Source organism: Bubalus bubalis, chromosome 14 (genome assembly GCF_019923935.1).
Source record: "Bubalus bubalis isolate 160015118507 breed Murrah chromosome 14, NDDB_SH_1, whole genome shotgun sequence".
NCBI lineage: Eukaryota > Metazoa > Chordata > Mammalia > Artiodactyla > Bovidae > Bubalus > Bubalus bubalis.
The window spans coordinates 59,326,415-59,345,976 of NC_059170.1; the positions used below are offsets into that span (position 1 = coordinate 59,326,415).

At 40.1% G+C, this 19,562-nt stretch overlaps 1 long non-coding RNA gene across 1 annotated transcript in view; it reads right to left on the bottom strand.

The window, feature by feature from the left end:
• LOC102397734 overlaps positions 1 to 19,562 on the bottom strand; it is a 133,496-nt gene that overhangs the window by 5,719 nt on the left and 108,215 nt on the right. Inside the window, exons 6-8 of the long non-coding RNA XR_006544631.2 lie at positions 15,170 to 15,329; positions 5,271 to 5,312; positions 75 to 170 (exon numbers count right to left, since the gene is read on the bottom strand). This is a non-coding gene — a long non-coding RNA (uncharacterized LOC102397734). The remainder of the gene's footprint in view (positions 1 to 74; positions 171 to 5,270; positions 5,313 to 15,169; positions 15,330 to 19,562) is intronic.

Sequence of the window (19,562 nt, forward strand, 5' to 3'; positions counted from 1 at the left end):
TTCTTCCAGCCTTGAGTGTCCTCACTCTACTTTAGAAACCCATAGACTACTGCTTTGTTTATTTGTTTACTTACTAGACTCTTCCCAGATCAGGAGCTCCGAGGGCAGGGCTGGTGTCATTTCCCTCTTTGTAGCCACAAAGTCCAACATGGAGCTTGTCGTGTAGATGTCTATGGGAATGAATGCCAGGCTGTAGGAACCATCTCTGTATAGCAGTCATCTTGTTATGATCAAGATTTTGTTTTCTTTTGTTTTATTTTTTACTGGCGACTCGTTTCATTTATGATGTTATACATATTTCAATGCCATTCTCCCAAATCATCCCACCCTCGCCCTCTCCCACAGAGTCCAAAACACTGTTCTATACATCAGTGTCTCTTTTGCTGTCTCGTATACAGGGTTATTGTTACCATCTTTATAAATTCCATATATATGCGTTAGTATACTGTATTAGTGTTTTTCTTTCTGGCTTACTTCACTCTGTATAATAGGCTCCAGTTTCATCCACCTCATTAGAACTGATTCAAATGTATTCTTTTTAATGGCTGAGTAATACTCCATTGTGTATATGTACCACAGCTTTCTTATCCATTCATCTGCTGATGGACATCTAGGTTGCTTCCATGTCCTGGCTATTATAAACAGTGCTGCGATGAACACTGGGGTACACGTGTCTCTTTCCCTTCTGGTTTCCTCAGTGTGTATGCCCAGCAGTGGGATTGCTGCATCATAAGGCAGTTCTATTTCCAGTTTTTTAAGGAATCTCCACACTGTTCTCCATAGTGGCTGTACTAGTTTGCATCCCCACCAACAGTGTAAGAGGGTTCCCTTTTCTCCACACCCTCTCCAGCATTTATTGCTTGTAGACTTTTGGATCGCAGCCATTCTGAATGGCGTGAAATGGTACCTCATAGTGGTTTTGATTTGCATTTCTCTGATAATGAGTGATGTTGAGCATCTTTTCATGTGTTTGTTAGCCATCTGTATGTCTTCTTTGGAGAAATGTCTATTTAGTTCTTTGGCCAATTTTTTGATTGGGTCATTTATTTTTCTGGAATTGAGCTGTAGGAGTTGCTTGTATATTTTTGAGATTAGTTGTTTGTCTGTTGCTTCACTTGCTATTATTTTATCCCATTCTGAAGGCTGTCTTTTTACCTTGCTTATAGTTTCCTTTGATGTGCAGAAGCTTTTAAGTTTAATTAGGTCCCATTTGTTTATTTTTGCTTTTATTTCCAATATTCTGGGAGGTGGGTCATAGAGGATCCTGCTGTGATGTATGTCGGAGAGTGTTTTGCCTATGTTCTCCTCTAGGAGTTTTATAGTTTCTGGTCTTACATTTAGATCTTTAATCCATAAGATTTTGTTATTAATGACCAAGTCTAAATGCTCACAAAGGAGGAAAACAGGACAATGGCTCAGCAAGCCAGCTGGACAGTCAAACTGACCTGGGTTGGAGTTCACCTCTGCCATTTCCTCAATCTGAGTGAGACTTTACACAAACACTTTTCTGACAAACATACATTACCTTCATTTGTAAAACAATCATAACACTTACCTCCCAGCATTATGGAGAGGATTAAATAAGCTCATGTGTGTTGGACCCTTAGCACATTGCCTGGGACCTAGTAAGTGCTTAATTTATGTAAGTTATCTTGCTATTTAACATCAAATATTGTTTGTCAATGACACTTGTAAAGTTGCTCAATATGTCAGCATGACATAGGTTTTATGCTCAAAGCACAGAGGCTGGATAATAACAGCACTTTATTTTAATTCTAAAATGGTACCACCATGATTCTCTTTCTGGTGGGCATATTTTTTTTCTTTTTTCTTTTGACATATTACACACACAAAGAAGAATGAAAAAGGACACAAACATACATTGGAATGTATAATTATGTAGTAAATATGCTTATAACCCATGTCCAAGATTTAAAATGAAATATTGGTTGCTCCTCTGAAGTCCCCACTGTGACACTCTTCCAATTCAAAGAGGTGACCACTGCCCTGATTATTCTGGAGGGAGGTTTTGTCCTAGCTCTCCTAGGGTAGTCCTAACCCTCCTAGCTTCCTTATAGCTTTATTCCCTATGAAATGTGCTTGCTCTTATTTTTCAATTTTATATCAATTAAAAATAAATTGTATGCATTCTTATGTGCCTTGCTCTTTTGATCAGTATTGTGTTCATAAGATTCTTCCTCCTCACCAAAAACCCTCTATTTTCTCCTTTTACATTGTTGTAGAATTGCAATGTGCTAATGGATGTACCACGATTTAGTCATTCACTTAATGTTTATGGCCATTTTACTGTTAATGGACATTTGGTTCATTTACAGTTGAAGATTATTATCAGAATTCTGCTTGGAACACTCTTATATATCTCCTGAGACACAGTCGTGTGGATTTCTCTAGGGATATATCCAGGAGTAGGACTGCTATGTTGCGAAGTATGTGTAGCTCCAATTTTACTGGAAAATGTAAACTGTCTTCCAAAGTAATCGTACTAATTTCTATGACTACCAACAGTGTATGAGAGCTCTCCACATCCCAGCCAACATTTGTTATTATCAAAGTTTTAATTTTGGCACTCCTGTGTGTGCCCTAGGATCTCGGCTTGTACTTTCCAATTATTAATGAACTTGAGCATCTTGGCATATTCTTATTCATTGTTTAGATTTCCTTTTTTTGTGAAGTGCTTATTCAAGACGTTTGCTCCTTTTTTTCATTGCGTTGTCTGCCTTTTTCTAATTGATTTGTGGATACAAATCTATGTTGATTATATGTTGCAGATATCATTTCCTTCTGTGGCTTATAATTTCACACTATTTGTGGTGCCTTTTCATGAGTTTGATTAAGCATTTTAAAATGTTTGTTCTCACATTTAAATTTATAATCCACATGAAGCTGATTTTTGTGTGTGGTGTGAGGAAGGGGTCCAGTTTGATTCTTTTCATATTTGTGCTGTGCTCAGTTGCTCAGCTGTGTCTGACTCTTTGTGACCTAATAGACTGTAGCCAGCCAGGCTCTTCTGTCCATGAGATTCTCCAGGCAAGAATACTGGAGTGGTTGCCATTTCTTCTTCCAGGAGATCTTCCTGACCCAGGGATTGAACCCGTATCTCCTGTGTCTCCTGCATTGCAGGCAGATTCTTTACCCACTGAGCCATCATAGAAGCCTTATTTTCACATTTAGATACTGTTATACCAGCATTATTTATCAAGAAGATCATCATTTCTCCAATTGTTCTGGACTACCTCCTTAGTCACAAATCATATCAATTTATGCCTGAGTCTGTTTTGGGTATCCTTATTCTTTTTCAGGAGTCTCTTTATCTGCAATAATTCCACACAGTCATGACTGATATTTGGCAGAAGAAATCCTCTTTCCTCATAACTCTTCTTCCAGTGTGTCTTGAATATTCTTGGGAATTTTTTATTTCTTTAAAAGTTTAATATCAGCTGGCTAATATGAAAATCAGTCTCTTGGGGTTTTAATTGGGATGCCATTGAATATTGAGACTGATTTGGGAAAAATTTAAATCCTTACTATGTCAACTCTTTCAATCCATGTAGATGGCATATCACTCCATTTATTTAGATCTTCCTTCCTTTCTCCCAATAAAGTTTTGTAATTTTTCTTATAGAGTACTTATACCAAAGAAAGGCAATGCCAAAGAATGCTCAAACTTCCACACAATTGCACTCATCTCACACGGTAGTAAAGTAATGCTCAAAATTCTCCAAGCCAGGCTTCAGCAATACGTGAACTGTAAACTTCCAGATGTTCAAGCTGGTTTTAGAAAAGGCAGAGGAACAAGAGATCAAATTGCCAACATCCGCTGGATCATGGAAAAAGCAAGAGAGTTCCGGAAAAACATCTAGTTCTGCTTTATTGACTATGCCAAAGCCTTTGACTGTGTGGATCACAATAAACAGTGGAAAATTCTGAAAGAAATGGGAATACCAGACCACCTGACCTGCCTCTTGAGAAACCTATATGCAGGTCAGGAAGCAACAGTTAGAACTGGACATGGAGAAATGCTGGGCTGGAAGAAGCACAAGCTGGAATCAAGATTGCCAGGAGAAATATCAATAACCTCAGATATGCAGATGACACCACCCTTATGGCAGAAAGTGAAGAGGAACTAAAAAGCCTCTTGATGAAAGTGAAAGAGGAGAGTGAAAAAGTTGGCCTAAAGCTCAACATTCAGAAAACGAAGATCATGGCATCCGGTCCCATCACTTCATGGGAAATAGATGAGGAAACAGTGGAAACAGTGTCAGACTTTATTTTTGTGGGCTCCAAAATCACTGCAGATGGTGATTGCAGCCATGAAATTAAAAGAAGCTTACTCCTTGGAAGGAAAGTTATGACCAACCTAGATAGCATATTCAAAAGCAGAGACATTACTTTGCCAACAAAGGTCCGTCTAGTCAAAGCTTTTCCAGTGGTCATGTATGGATGTGAGAGTTGGACTGTGAACAAAGCTGAGCGCTGAAGAATTGATGCTTTTGAACTGTGGTGTTGGAGAAGACTCTTGAGAGTCCCTTGGTGTGCAAGGAGATCCAAGCAGTCCATTCTAAAGGAGATCAGTCCTGGGTGTTCATTGGAAGGACTGATGCTAAAGCTGAAACTCTAATACTTTGGCAACCTCATGCAAAGAGTTGACTCATTGGAAAAGACCCTGATGCTGGGAGGGATTTGGGGCAGGGGGAGAAGGGGACGACAGAGAATGAGATGGCTGGATGGCATCACCAACTCAATGGACATGAGTTTGGTTGAACTCCAGGAGTTGGTGATGGACAGGGAGGCCTGGCGTGCTGAGATTCATGGAGTCGCAAAGAGTCAGACACAACTGAGCGACTGAACTAAACTGAATTGATACCTTTTTTGCTAGATTTTTCCCTAATGTAAAAGTCTGGGTTCTTTTTACTGTATGTTATCAAATCATTTATAGTATCTTTTATTTACTAGACCGTCACTGTTTTTCGGATATAATACCAAGCACTTCAAATATACTGTGTGTTGTAATACTCACAACAATCTTGTTAGCTCCTCCCACTATTACGCTCATTTTACTTTTGAACATGATGCTCAAAAGGGTTATATATATCACTCAAGGTCTCACAGTAAGTATCCAAGGCAGAATTTGGAAGCCTTGTCTGATTCCCAAGTCATGCTATGCTGCTACCTCAGTGGGAGATGTGCCCTAAGGGAACTGAGTGCATTTCAGATACGCTTTGATGGGTAAGAAAGATCGGGATACTTACCAGAGGATGGAAGAAGCAGAGGGATCCCAAGCACTCAGGAAACTGAAATAAGATGTTGAGATGAGCAATGATAGGAGTCACATAAAGTAAGGAGGTGCTGAAGACAAACATCACTCAAGCTGCCATTTTTCTTACGGCAAAGAGAAGTCAATCAGTTACCTTAGGAGCTCCTGGGTATCAGGTTTGCCTCAGTGGCATCAACCCCGGACACACAGAGGCCATATCAGCAGTCTATGTTACCCACTTGCTATTTTTAAACTGAATTTTATTACCTAATTTTCCAGTCTCTTTCAACTGGTACCTTTCATTTGGATTTTCATCTTAGCACATGCACTTCCCCTAATTCTTACAGCTATTTGCTCAAGCCAGTTTTGAGGCTAATTTTGGGAGGACTCATTTATACTGAATACACAGCATATATGAGAAGATGCCTCTCATATAGAAGATTTTTATGAACAAAAATTCTTTGATATAGTTCCTAACCATCAATCTGCATTTTTAAAATGTATTTAAGAGTACCACTGGCCAGGAACTCTAAGAAGCAGAATTGCAGCACAGATGGTCCAAGATTCTTAATGTCTAATGTTACACTTTAAAATGACGCTGTTTCATGGTGTTGATCTGCCTGCCTCTTGAATTCTTCAGAAAATGCATGTTGGATTGTAGTTGATTTTGAAGAGCGATAGCTGTATAAGGTGAGCCACAGTTAAATTCAGCTTTGGAATAATTGGCCTTCCTCCATTGTTCAGTTCATAATAGCTGCAATAGCTCAGACTGCTAAAATAGATCCAGTTATGTAGAAAAATATTAAAGGAACAGCAAGTATTTCCTCAGTTACCATACCTTGCCTAGAAAGTAAGCAAGGATTTTTTTTTTTTCTTTTAGCTTATGACTGTACATAAATAAATTTAAGGTCCAGTAAAATGCAGAAACCCAGAAATAAAAATATAGAAGAAAACCTTCACTTAGCAAAAGTTCAGACAATCCTGAAAATTACAAAAGTAAAATGGGGATAATGGGGATATGGAAAGATTATAAAATGTAAGAGGCATGATTTAAGAACTTTGATGCATATTTAATACTACAAATTTGTTTCTGAAAAAACCATAGTACACATTTGCACATGTGTCCAGTATAAATCCATAAAATTTTAAATAAAAGAATATGAGTAAATGAATAAAGAGATTCATATATTTGACGTGTATTTTATGTCATGGTAGATGTATGTTATCTGAGATAAATGCTAATTGTTGTGTCAGTCCCTCAGTCGAGTCTGACTTTTTGTGACCCCATGGACTTCCCTGTACTTCCAAGCTTCCCTGTACTTCACAGTCTCCCAGAGTTTGCTCCCAGAGTTTGCTCAAACTCATGTCATTGAGTCAGTGATGCCATCCAATCATCTCATCCTCTGTCGTCACCTTCTCCTCCTGCCTTCAATCTTTCCCAGTGTCAGGGTCTTTTCTAATGAGTCAGCTCTTCGCATCAGGTGGCCAGAGTATTGGAGCTTCAGCTTCAGCATCAGTCCTTCCGATGAATATTTAGGGTTGATTTCATAATGTCAGAAATTTTAAGATTAATGTGTTTTGTAAATTACTTAATCATTTCAAAGTACACTAAGTTTTTTTCCTCCATTTTGCCCCAATTTTAGCATCTCCTTTTGTGAACCATTTCTAATTTCACTTATTGTATTCAATTGTTACATTCTTATTTCCCCTGTTTGGGGAATTTTTTAAGATTCTTTTGATTGTACTTCCCATAGTTCATCAACTTTAAGCTAGACCCAACTTATGACATATTTTAAATTTTTTTTAAATAGGAAATTGGGAAGACACTTTCTTAGAAAATTATGTTGTTTGCAGTTGTTAGGTTCCCAGGCCAGTTCATAAAAACAAAACAAAACCATTTCTTGCAAATTGTTGCTGGAGCTTAACTCCAATAATACTTCAGAGTCTGTACACCATTTCTAACAATTATACCATGGGAAATAAATTCCTTTTAAAGCTGAGATATCAGAAAAGCACTTTATTTCCCTACTGCAGTGGGGCTTGGATTTCCTCTTCAGCTGTCCCTTCTAACTTCTGAGGCCTGACAATGGGGAGACCCTCTCTAACGTAGACACTCAGGGGGGCTTCTATAAACTAGTGTAGGGGCTCCAGCCACAGGACTAATGGTGGGGTGCTGGGAAATATGCAAAATGAAGTAGGCCTTGGGTGGAAGTTTAGGGGAAGAGGAACAGGTTCAGGGCCAAGGCTTTCTTTCAGTTCTGATCGAGCCCAGGTTTTGCCTTCTACTGTCAGTGTTCTGTCTCTGATCCTGTTCACAAAAAGTGGCGCACCAGTCCCTTCCTTTCCACTTTCTGTTGCCTCTACCCAAGACAGTATTCCTCCCTGACCGAAACCCGAACAAGATCAGTCTGCCGGCTTTCTTCCTTTAGCCTTTGTCCAAGGACATGAGTCTCCTGAGAAGGACTTAAGGGTTTTGACCATTGGAGGTGACTGGGAAACACATGAGTGACAAGGTGATTCCTTCTTTCTGTCCTCTATTTCCCCCTAGAACATGAAAAGGAGTATCAGGTCTGCAAATACATGTTAATAATGAGTCTTTTACTTCTATTTATTTATCTATTTATTTTTGGCTGCCTGCACAGCACACAGGATCCTTGTTGTGTGACCAGAGATCAAACCTGTACCCTCTGCAGTGAAAACATGGAGTCTTAACCACTGGACCAGCAAGGAAGTCCTTACATGTTAATGATGAGTCTTGAACATAAAGGCTCAAGTCAGAGTTATACCATCTCATGGAGTCTGAAACAAAAGCTTTCTGGAACGCTTTTTTCACTGAAGAATCTAATAACTGCCCCCTTACAGGAAAGTATGGAGGATGACTTAGGGTTACGTGTGTCAAAGTACTCAGCACAGTGCTTAGCACATAGAACATCTTTAATAAATGATCACTTTTTTCCCCTTTTGGGCCTTTCAAAGTTTGGTCAGAGGATGGAAGCAGCTATTTTTGCAAAACTAACAAACACTTAGCAGCTCTAATTTGAAAATTAACATACCAGTATGTATTCTGCAAATCCTGTTAACAGAGGTTGTCAAATACTGGGTCCACTGAATTAATTAGACTTGACATCTTTAACAAATAAGCACAGATGGCAATTTGTAGTCAATGGTAATCTCAGATCAAACTACTTTAGCATCAGATTTGACTTACTATGAATTAATCTTCTCAGTTTGGGGTTTTCTTCTGTGTAGAAATATTTGCTCACAAGCTCTCTGAACACAAAGAAACTCAAAAAACTAAAATGTAATTTTTGCAGTTGACAATAGAACAAAAGTAAGCTAAATTTTGCCATAAAGGGTATTGTTTTAGGGATAAACTTCATAATATGGGGAAAATTATAATATAAATGACGTTGTCAAGTCATATTTTTCATGCCATTACTCTTTGTTTTATGTTGTAGCAGAAAAAAAATGAAGCTAATAGTTTTAGAGGCAGTTTTCACGGGAGTTAGAAATTCTGGTTTGGACATTCTGAGTACATCAGGTTTTCTTCACTGGAAAATGGAAAATCATTTCAAGGGGGGTATCATAAAAAAGAACTGGGAATGAGATGAAAGGGAACAAATAAAAATGGGACAAGGTATTCATGCCAGGTAGTCTTGGGTTTGAGTTCCAGCTCACCTCTCACTAGCTACATGATGGTGACCAATTTAAACTCTGCAAATCTTAATTTCTTAATCTGTAAAGGAAGAGTAATATCTGAATTGTAGGTTATCATGCAGATTAAGTAAAGCAATCTAAATGCCTTTAGCTCAGTTTCTGACACATAGTAGGTGCTTAACAATGTTAATCCCCAACACCCTCCCTTTCCAGATAAAGAAATATAGAAACATGTGCAGAGTATCTTAATTAATAGGAAAATATTTATGCAATGTTTACTATGTGCCAGGGTCTGTCTTAAACACTTTAAAAACATTAATTCTCATCACAACCTATGAAAAGTGCTCTTATTCTCTCTCTCCTACAGATGAAGAAATTGAGGCACAGAGAGTTAACAACTTTCCAGTGTACCCAGAAGGGAAGTTGTGGGGTCACCTTCAATCCTTGGCTGTCGGGTTTGCACTTAAATCCCACACACACTGTCTCTCCCCAAAACGAATGAAACCGTTCAGTAGCATTCTTTGTGGTCAGAACTTCATTACCAAGGGTAAAATATGATATATAAATTATCAAAGGAATGGTCATACACAAAAACATTATTTAAAATAATATTAAATATGCCCTCCAGATATTTTACCTTAAGCGATCTATGGGGCAAAGGGAGAAAGTGAAGCATGGGGATAAGAAGAGAGAGCATCATGGAGATTGGGAAGACTTTACCAAAGTCATCACAGTGCTATCCCACCATCTAAGTGGGTAGAAACTTGTGGTTATGACAGAGCTTGTCCCTGACTTGTAGAAAACAGCACCACTTCCACTGGGCACCAGCCATCACTGCTACCCTTGCTTGAGCCATGAAGATTTCTTTAAAATTAAACCTCTGTCCCAACAGAGCTGTTTCTCTAGGTTCATGGTTTAAGTTCATTTCCCTTAGCATTCTTTACCACTGAGCCACCTGGGAAGCCCCATCTATGTATGCATCTGTTTATCCATCTATCCATCTGTACTTGTTTGGTAATTCCAAGTTCCAGTAACCTTAACTTTGGCAGATTTCTGGTCTCTCCCTTCTACACAGGCTGGATGCCCTTGAGGTGGCAGATTAATTTGGCCGTAGAGAAATGACAGTAGAAGCATCTCAAGCTTGGGTCATCCTTGACAGTCCCCACTGATAGAACTATTTAATGGGTATCTCAGGGCTTGCCTGGTGGCTCACTGGTAAAGAATCTACCTGCCAATGCAGGGGACACAGGTTTGATCCCTGATCCGGGAAGATCCCACATGCCACAGAGCAACAAAGACCAAGCAACACGACTACTAAGCCTGCACCCTACAGCCCATGCTCCCCAACAAGAGAAACCACCACAATGAGAAGCCTGTGCACTGCAACTAGAGAGTAGCCCCAGCAGCAACAAAGACCCAGCACGGCCAAAAATAAATAAATAAAATTACAATGGGTGTCTCAGAAGACTGTTCATTTGAGGGCACAGACATGATACCACGGTCCTAGACTATCTCTGGTCTGGAGATTTGCCTGAATGCTAAAAATTCTTAGTAAAATATTTCCACTGGAAAGAAAGCTAGTATTATTCCTGAACAATACCAGGAATTGTAGGAACGGGCTTATGAAGAAACATCTTTTTTTCCCTAGTTAATTGGTTTGTGTGTGTGTGTGTTTGATTTGTTTTATTTTAGGTGGTGAACGGCTGCACAGACATTATAAGCATATCTTTGAAACAAGGCTGACCAAATTTCAGGCCTGCACATTTTTGTGGGCTTAGTGATGAAAGAGTACTGCTATTTTAAGAAGTGATTAAGAGCAGCTTTTTTTAGACTCAAAATTTAATCGAGATTTTTCTTTCTTTTGTCAATTGTTCTCTGACAAGCGAGTTCATTTCCAAGTACATTAGGCTGAATGAGATTCCAAGGGGCCCAGGAATATCCTTCCCGACTCCGTCTCAACAAGGGGGACAGTGTCCTCTTCCAGATTAAAAAGCCCCTTCAGAGGGAGCACATCACAAGCCTGCTGGTAAGACTAAAAGCTGGGCAGGGTCCTGGGAGGAAGCTGGCAAGGGGCCATGGACCAAGAATTCAAGATTATGAAATCCTGATCCATTTCCCTCCTCTAAAGACAGCTGAAAGACAGACAACCTCTTTGAAAACTCAAGATGTTGATCTACTGACATATAGTTGAGCTTTCCTCAACTCTGCCCTGTCACCTTTTCCTTTTGGAAGCCTGTTATCTAAGCAAAGGTGCTAATAAAAACTGACACCCACACCTTGCTTCCAGCTTGGCTTGGCCAGCGTTAAAGGACCGCGATCTAATTTTATGGAATAGTCCCTACGAATGACGTAACCACAGGGGGTGGGGAAAGCATATAGGGCATGAAATGCAATATCACATTCAAAACAAATACAAGGCAATCAATTGTGACATATATAAATTCCTCTCTTGTTCTATAGGTCTAAAGAAATTGGCCTGTGGAAACTGATGGATTATAATGTAACTGAGCAGGACCCTGAGGGGCCTTCCCCCCACATCCTCTCCTTTAGTTCCTCTCTGAAGTAGCTGGAAAATAGTATTCAATGCAAAATTTCCTGAGTTGTTTTGCACATGCAAAACCCTCATCTCCCCCCAAATGGAAGATCTTAATTACTTGACCACCCTAAGCACATAGCCCCAGGCCTCCTGGAGTCCAAGGACTGATAAAGTTAACCAACCCTGTGACACCACTTTGTTCCCCGTCACATCAGAGAACAGTGCACAAGCTGATCCCAGACTCTATGACCCTCCTCCCTCACCCAGCTTTCTTTAAAAGTACTGCCCAAACTCTTCCTGGGAGCTCCAGGCTTTTTAGGTCATGAGCCACCCTGTTTCCTTGCATGGCCCAGCAATAAACATTTTGCTGCCCCCAACTCTTGACATTTCAGTTTGTTTGGCTTCCCTGTGCATTGGGCATTTGGACTTGTGTTAACAACAGAATACTCAAAAGTAATATTTTCCCATTAAGGAAAAAAAAACCTATGTATGTGATTTACTTGGAGAAAGGAATGGCAAAACACTTCAGTATTCTTGCCTTGAGAATGCCATGAATAGCATGAAAAGGCAAAAAGATATGACACTGAGAGCTGGAGAAGACTCTTGAGAGTCCCTTGGATAGCAAGGAGATCAAACCAGTCAATCCTAAAGGAAATCAACTCTGAATATTTATTGGAAGGACTGGTGCTGAAGTTGAAGCTTCAGTACTTTGGCCACCTGATGTGAAGAGCCAACTCATTGGAAAAGAGCCCAATGCTGGGAAAGATTAATGGCAAGAGAATAAGGGAGCAACAGAGGATGAGATAGTCGGATGGCATCATTGACTCAATGGACATGAGTATGAGCAAACTCCGGGAGATGGTAAAGGACTGGGAAGCCTGATGTGCTGCAATTCATGGGGTCACAAAGAGTCAGATACAACTGAGTGATGAACAACAACAAAAATGTGATTTACTTTGGAAAAAAAACTCTGCTACATCAAAATTCTTAGAAATATAAATAAGAGGGTAAGTAACTTCCCTGTGGTTTAGTGGTAAAGAGTCCACCTGCCAATACAGGAGACACAGATTCAATCCCTGGGTCAGGAGGATCCCCTGAAGAAGGAAATGGCAACCCACTGCAGTATTCTTCCCTGAGAAATCCCATGGATGGAGGAGCCTGTAGGGCTACAGTCCATGGGGACACACAGAGTTGGACACGACTTAGTGACTAAACAACAATTCAGTTTTCACAAGTCTTTGTTCCCCTCTTTTGCATTTGGTTGAGGGAGGGGAACACAGGATTTTTTCTCCAATTACAGAGAGTGCCACCAAGGGGGAGGCATGGGTCTGGCCAAACTACATACCAGGCTGTCGGATGGGTACATATCAGTACAGACATCCCCCCGCTATTCTTCCACACTGCCCCCAAATTTCTTTCATAGGCTTGAACTTCACTAATCCTGACTGCAGAGAATGACATTCTCAAAATTTCTCTAGTAGAAGAATCCACATCTGAAAGCTGAAGCTTGTCTTTCTTTCCATTTTCACTGCCTGCATTTCCCAAATGGCAGTTTTTGTGAGATGTTAAAAGGTATCACCCAATAAAATCTTCAAGGGTCAAGTACATCTGAGAAAGAAGGGCCTTGAGGAAAACCCAGATCTCCTGCTGTAGAGGGCTATAGATTCCACTACATGCTAATATGCATCGCATCTCTCCAAGTAAGAAACAAAGTATGCACTGTCTTCCAAATGTACTGAACAATTTAACGTCTTTGGTTTTTTTTTTTTTTTTTTTCCCAGGGAACCATTTGTGTCCCAGGGAATCTACTTGGGGAAATTTTCTAATCATTTGGGAGAAATCGTATTTAAAAAAAATCTTATAGTTGTTTCCCAAGTTTCTCATTTTGTATCCATATTTTTAAATGTTTTGTTCTCACATGTCATATGTGTATTTATTGAACAGCATGTTAGTAAATATTAAAGAAATCAAATTAACATACTGTGTATTCTGACTCAACTCACTCAGCATTTAGAGAAAGTCTAACATTGTGTGCTCAACTCTTTTAGAGTTTTGGGGAAATTTCAATACAAGATTTCAAATAGATGAAAGGCAGTATTAGCATAGTTTTTTAAGGCCTCAAATCAAAGACACCCATTCAGACAGCAAATTAGTTAATTCTTCCTAAAGTTCCATCACCGTGATAGAAGGAAATACCCATGTGCTTGCCCGTCCAGAGCCACAGAGCATTGATTTGATGAAGCACTTTCTGATCTGCAGCCGCTGATAATACCTATCAGCCGCCAGCAGCCAACTTTGATACGCCGCTGAAGGGCGAGTTAAGCAGCTTTAACTTGAAAAGGATCAGAAACAATTACAAAATCGAATGAGGTGCTCCTGACATGGCAGGAAGAGGTTGAAAAAGCAAAATATCAGGATTGTGCATTCATCAATCCACAAAGCCAGCAAGACTCTCCCTGAATACATGCAAAAAAAAAAAAAAACACCAGAAAACCCACAAGAAAAACAGAACCACAGCAAACAAGAAAACAGCTAGTGTGCAGAAATCACCTAGATAATTTTTGTGCTATAGTTGTGCAATCCTTTTTTTTTTTTAAGATTTTTTTTCAATTGGACCATTTTTAAAGTCTTCATTGAATTTGTTACAATATTGCCTCTATTTTATATTTTGATTTTTGGTCCTAAGACAAGTGGAATCTTAGGTCCCTAACCAGGGATCAAACCTGCACCCTCTGTATTGGAAGGCAAAATCTTAATCACTGGATCACCAGGGAAGTCTCCGTCCTTGAAATGAGCTATAGCACCATGGCAGCCTGGATAGGAGGAAGGTCTGGGGGAGAATGACATGATATGACATGCGTGCTCTGTCATACCTGACTCTTTGCGACCCGACCTCTCTGCACACTAGCTGTTTTCTTGTTTGCTGTGGTTCTGTTTTTCTTGTGGGTTTTCTGGTGTTTTTTTTTTTTTTTTTTTTTTGCATGTATTCAGGGAGAGTCTTGCTGGCTTTGTGGATTGATGAATGCACAATCCTGATATTTTGCTTTTTCAACCTCTTCCTGCCATGTCAGGAGCACCTCATTCGATTTTGTAATTGTTTCTGATCCTTTTCAAGTTAAAGGACTGTAGCCTGCTAGGCTCCTTTGTCCATAGGATTTTCCAGGCAAGAATACTGGAGTGGGTTGTCATTTCCTCCTCCAGGGAATCTTCCAGACCCAGGGATGGTATCAGCATCCCCTGCATTGCAGGCAGATTCTTTACGTCTGCGCCATCTGGGAAGTCCTTGGGGGAGATGAATACATGTATATGTATGGCTGAGTCCCTTTGCTGTTCACCTGAAACTACTGCAACATTGTTAATTGACTATACCCCAGTACAAAATAAAATGTTTAAAAAAACTAGCTATAGCACCAACATTAAGTAGGCTTGTTATAAAACTTACATAGTGCTTAACACATATTAGGCACTCAAAAAATATTATTATTATTGGAACATAAAAAGGTGAGTGAGAAATACTGTCAAAATTCTAGTCATCTGCTAAAACTGTCAACCATCTCAAGACTCCCTCAGGATATTATTAAACAGCCAACACTAGGAAGCAGTCAATAAAAATATAGATATCATTCAAAGAAGAGGAACAAAGGAGGTAAAGTACAGACTTTACTAGAATCATTGAGATTCTTTTTCCCCAGGGGACTCACAGTTTTGGCTGTCACTTGCGATATCTTCATGAGGGCTGACAATTGTTAAGTTTCCCAAGAAGCTGGTGATATGATTCAGAGACATCCACCAAATTGTGAAACAAAGCAGATTTGTGAATTTTCATCCATGAATTTCACATCTTTTTCTAATGCAAATTGCCTGTGAAGGAATGAGAATGAAAACCTCAACCCAAAGTAAAAGGTAAGGAGTCTTGGTTTCAGATACCCCAAGAGTGATGACATAGAAATACATTCAAAGGAGCTCTGCCTGGTTCCCTTGCCTTCTGTTTTCTCTATACCCCTACTCTTACTTGACCATCCACACAAATAAGCCATTAGACCTGCCCCCACACAGAGAATGTTTGACTGCTATAGAAAAAACCCTGCTTAGTCTCCCTGGCCATGAAGCTTCTTATGCCTCCTTCACCCTTAAGACAGATGGAATATTGAGCTGGAAGAGAAAAAGATTACTTGCTTTACACTTAATTCCCATTTTCACCCCCAGGGTTTCTCTTTCTATACAAAAGCTCAAGGTTTTGCTAGAACAGGGTGGGGTCATTTTCCTTCAGTGGCACATTTATACTAATCCATGGCCATCCATGTGTTTCAGCATCTATTTGCTGGACAGCACATTTCTCTGACTGCAAAATATTCTGTCCCCTGCAGACACCAGTTGTCTCCAAACAGGAAGACATGACCTTCATTTCAGCAGAGACCGGAAAGAAATGTCATTTCCTTGTGATATGTTAAACAATGTGACCTCTTGTTCTGCATCAGCCTCTGGCTCCAGCCCACCCTGCATCCATCTAAACTGGTCACTCTTGAAGTTCTTGCCTTAGATCTTTTATTTTGCTTGCTAAGCACTGGAGGTGGATAATGATGCTGGAATGTTGTCAAATTCCTCATGGAAAGAATAGACTGATTTTTGACAGTCCTAAGGGGGCTCGGGCCCCCTAAGCCATAGGTCCCAAGTGATGAAGAACACCTTCTGCAAACCTAGCACACCCCAACAGGAAGACCGTGCCTCTCTGGAGAGCAGTCACTCTGCTTTAGTCACAAACAAGCCTGATAATAGAAGAATCTAACTGAAGTTGACACATTCTCATTAGAGCAGCTGAAACAAAAGCACATATGGATCTTTCTGAATCATTGAACACACACTGCTTGATAAATTATATTCTCATTTTCAGAGGCTCCGTCTCAGAACATCTAGCAGGTAAGAGCCGGCCTTAGCTCTGGGTTGGTACTTTTCAGCACCCTGAATAGATTCAGTGTAGGAGGGGGAAGGAAAAAGGAAAAGGTAACTGTCAGCTGCTGGCAAGTTTGTCTTCAATAAGGCTTAGCTAAGTGAACCCCAGCATCAAGACTCAAGACACCAGTGCCTTTTCAAGAACTGCTGCTCTCCATGAAAGAACAGGAATTAAACTAGTGTTAAAAGGGCCAGAAAGGGTGACATTAATCTTTTTCTTGAAACTATGCTCTTTGACTCTGTTCTCTGAGCTGTTGGTGATTACATCATTCTCCTTTGGGCTTTGACTTAGGCAAGAAAAGTGTCCTGAGCGAAAGCAGGTGAGACAGAGCAGGTTGGGCTTTAGCAAGGCCACCCATACAGGACAGTGCTTCTGTGCTATGTGAAAGGAGCTCACGTTAACTTCTATATCTCCAGGTTCAAATCTCAGAAAGAGCCTCTGTCTGTGAGGATCTTATCATCAGTGATAGGAACTCACTCTGAATGACTGCAGCAGAAAAAGAACTGGAAGCACACTGAATAGTTCCCAAAACTGGTCAGCAAGACAAAGGAACAAGGACCAGAGATATGGGTGTATTCCTTTACTGATGCTGCCCTCTATCCCCAGCTCTGGACACTGGTTCTGCTGCCCTTGTGAACAGGAGCTGTCCTCCTTCCATGTCACTAGCTCCTCATTCAAAGTTCCAATGAGAGCCTGTGATTGGTTAAGCTGAGGCTTGTTTGTTGTAGCCACGTGTTTCAGGAAACAAACTCACTCAGAAGGACAATGCAGATAGTGGAGTGAAGTTTATTACACCGGCAGGTCTAAGGCAGAGTCTTCCCTTAGCCAAGGACCCCAACCAGTTTTTGTGGAAACCTTATATACCCTAAGTGTACATGTCCAAACCCTCCTCCCCAAAATTCCCTGAAACTAGTCTGAACAAAGGAAAAAGAAAGATACAATCAAAGTTAACCCGTGATTCATAAGCCTTAAGCCTAGGTAGTTAACAGTGGACAATTATCAATAGGCTTGTGGTCATACCCCAATAAGCATAATAGAATGTATGATTCTATTCGGTTACACAGATATTTAGGGTATTCTTTTAGGCCATGGAGAGCCCTGGGGCTCTTCCTTCCGGGGGCCTGGTTTTCCAGTTGGTATGTCATTTCCATAGATACTGGGCATATAGCTCAAAGTCCACATTTCAGCCCAAGATGGAGTCCTGCTTTCAAAATAGAGCCTGTTCTGTTTCGTACTTCATGTTCTCACACTTTGCTGGTGAGGTGGGGTGGGGACAAATCAGTTCAGTTCAGTCACTCAGTTATGCCTGACTCTTTGTGACCCCATGGACTGCTGCACGCCAGGCTTCTCTGTCCATCACCAACTCTCAGAGCTTGCTCAAACGCATGTCCATCGAGTCGGTGATGCCATCCAACCATCTCATCCTCTGTTGTCCCCTTCTCCTCCTGCCTTCAATCTTTCCCAACATCAGGGTCTTTTCTAATGAGTTAGTTCTTCGCATCAGGTGACCAAAGTATTGAAGCTTCAGCTTCAGCATCAGTCCTTCCAATGAATATTCAGGACTGATTTCCTTTAGGATTTACTGGTTTGATCTCCTTGCTGTCCAAGAACTCTCAAGAGTTTTCTCCAACACCACAGTTCAAAAGCAACTAGGTGGGGACAAATAGCTAGCCTTTTTCAGCTTTGTCAGTGGGAAGTAAATGAGTTTGGATGCTTAAAACTCATTTACTCAATGATGCTCAACAGAATCTCCCCACCCCTGATCCACCAGCCAGCCAGCACATGCTCAGTTGATTCCAACTCTCTGTGACCCCATGGACTGTCCCACCAACTCCTATGTCCATGGAATTCTCCAGGCAAGAATACTGGAATGGGTTGCCATTGCCTACTCCAGGGGATCTTTCCTGATTGAACCCGTGTGTCTTGTATCTCCTGCATTGGCAGGTGGATTCTTCACCAACTGTGCCACCTGAGAGAGGGGGTTATCTGGACAAATGTTCATTCATTTGAGAACCTCTAAACAATTCTGATAAAATGCAACATAACCAGTTTTCATAGGAAATGGACCACCACCCTCCCTGTACCACCTTCAGTCCCTTCAAATTCTGTCTTGCCCTTATTAAGCAAACACAATTTGAAAAAAGCCATTGGTAATTCTGGTATAAAATCTAACCCTAGTCCTCCAAATCCCTGGGGAAAAACTGCCCTAAAACATGATTCAGATTCCTCTGCCCTACTGAAGTTTTACATTGTCTTTTTTCTAAACTGAAGGTTATTTTAAAATAAAAATGTCTGAACTGCTTAAAAAGAAGAAAGAGAAAAAGGTAAAAGCTATTTGTGATTTTTGAAGAGCAATAATGAAAGCAACCTCAAATCCCCAATTTTTCTTCCACCTGAAAAAAATTCCTAAGAAAAAAGAAATTTAATTCCTCAGCACAGCTTTTAATTTTGTTTTTCTTCTCATTGGCATACTTTTGACAGCCCTACAGGAAAAGATAACAAAGGTAAAAAAAGTTTTTTAGAATCATGACACAGAAATTTTTACTGGTTTTTAAATAGTAGAATGAATACTATTCAGGGTATAGAATCTGCAGAGAGACATAATCTTAGAGGGAAAAAAAAAACACAGAAAATATCTCTTTGGTCTTTTTTTAAATATATGCCATTGCCAAATTCCCCTGAGAAATGGATTCCTTGCTGGTCTTGCCTCCAGACAGGCAATAAACTACGTGATCCCTGAAATTCCTTTTAGTGAGCCTTAGACACGAGTTGTTAACTAACCCAACACATGGCCAAGCTCCCCTGTGGAAGCAAATAGAAAGTTGGGCAAACTGCTGAGGATTCATCCTCAACACTTCACCTTCAGTGGCTGCAAAAAGAAAGCTCATTTGAATTCATTGCTTTCCTTTACTCATGGAGATCTTTTCAAAAGGAATTACTTTATAACTCCAGAATAAACATTGAATTTTTGCTTTGTCAGTAGTGATTTGGTTTTTTGGAGAGAAAACATCTTCATGGATAACAGGTATAATTAAACCCTGGTTTTATAATGGAAGGAGTTATGTAGGTAGGATAATCTTTGCAGTAGTCAAGTAAGGAAGTTTCATAGGAACCGCATATTTTATTAATATAAAATGGTTATA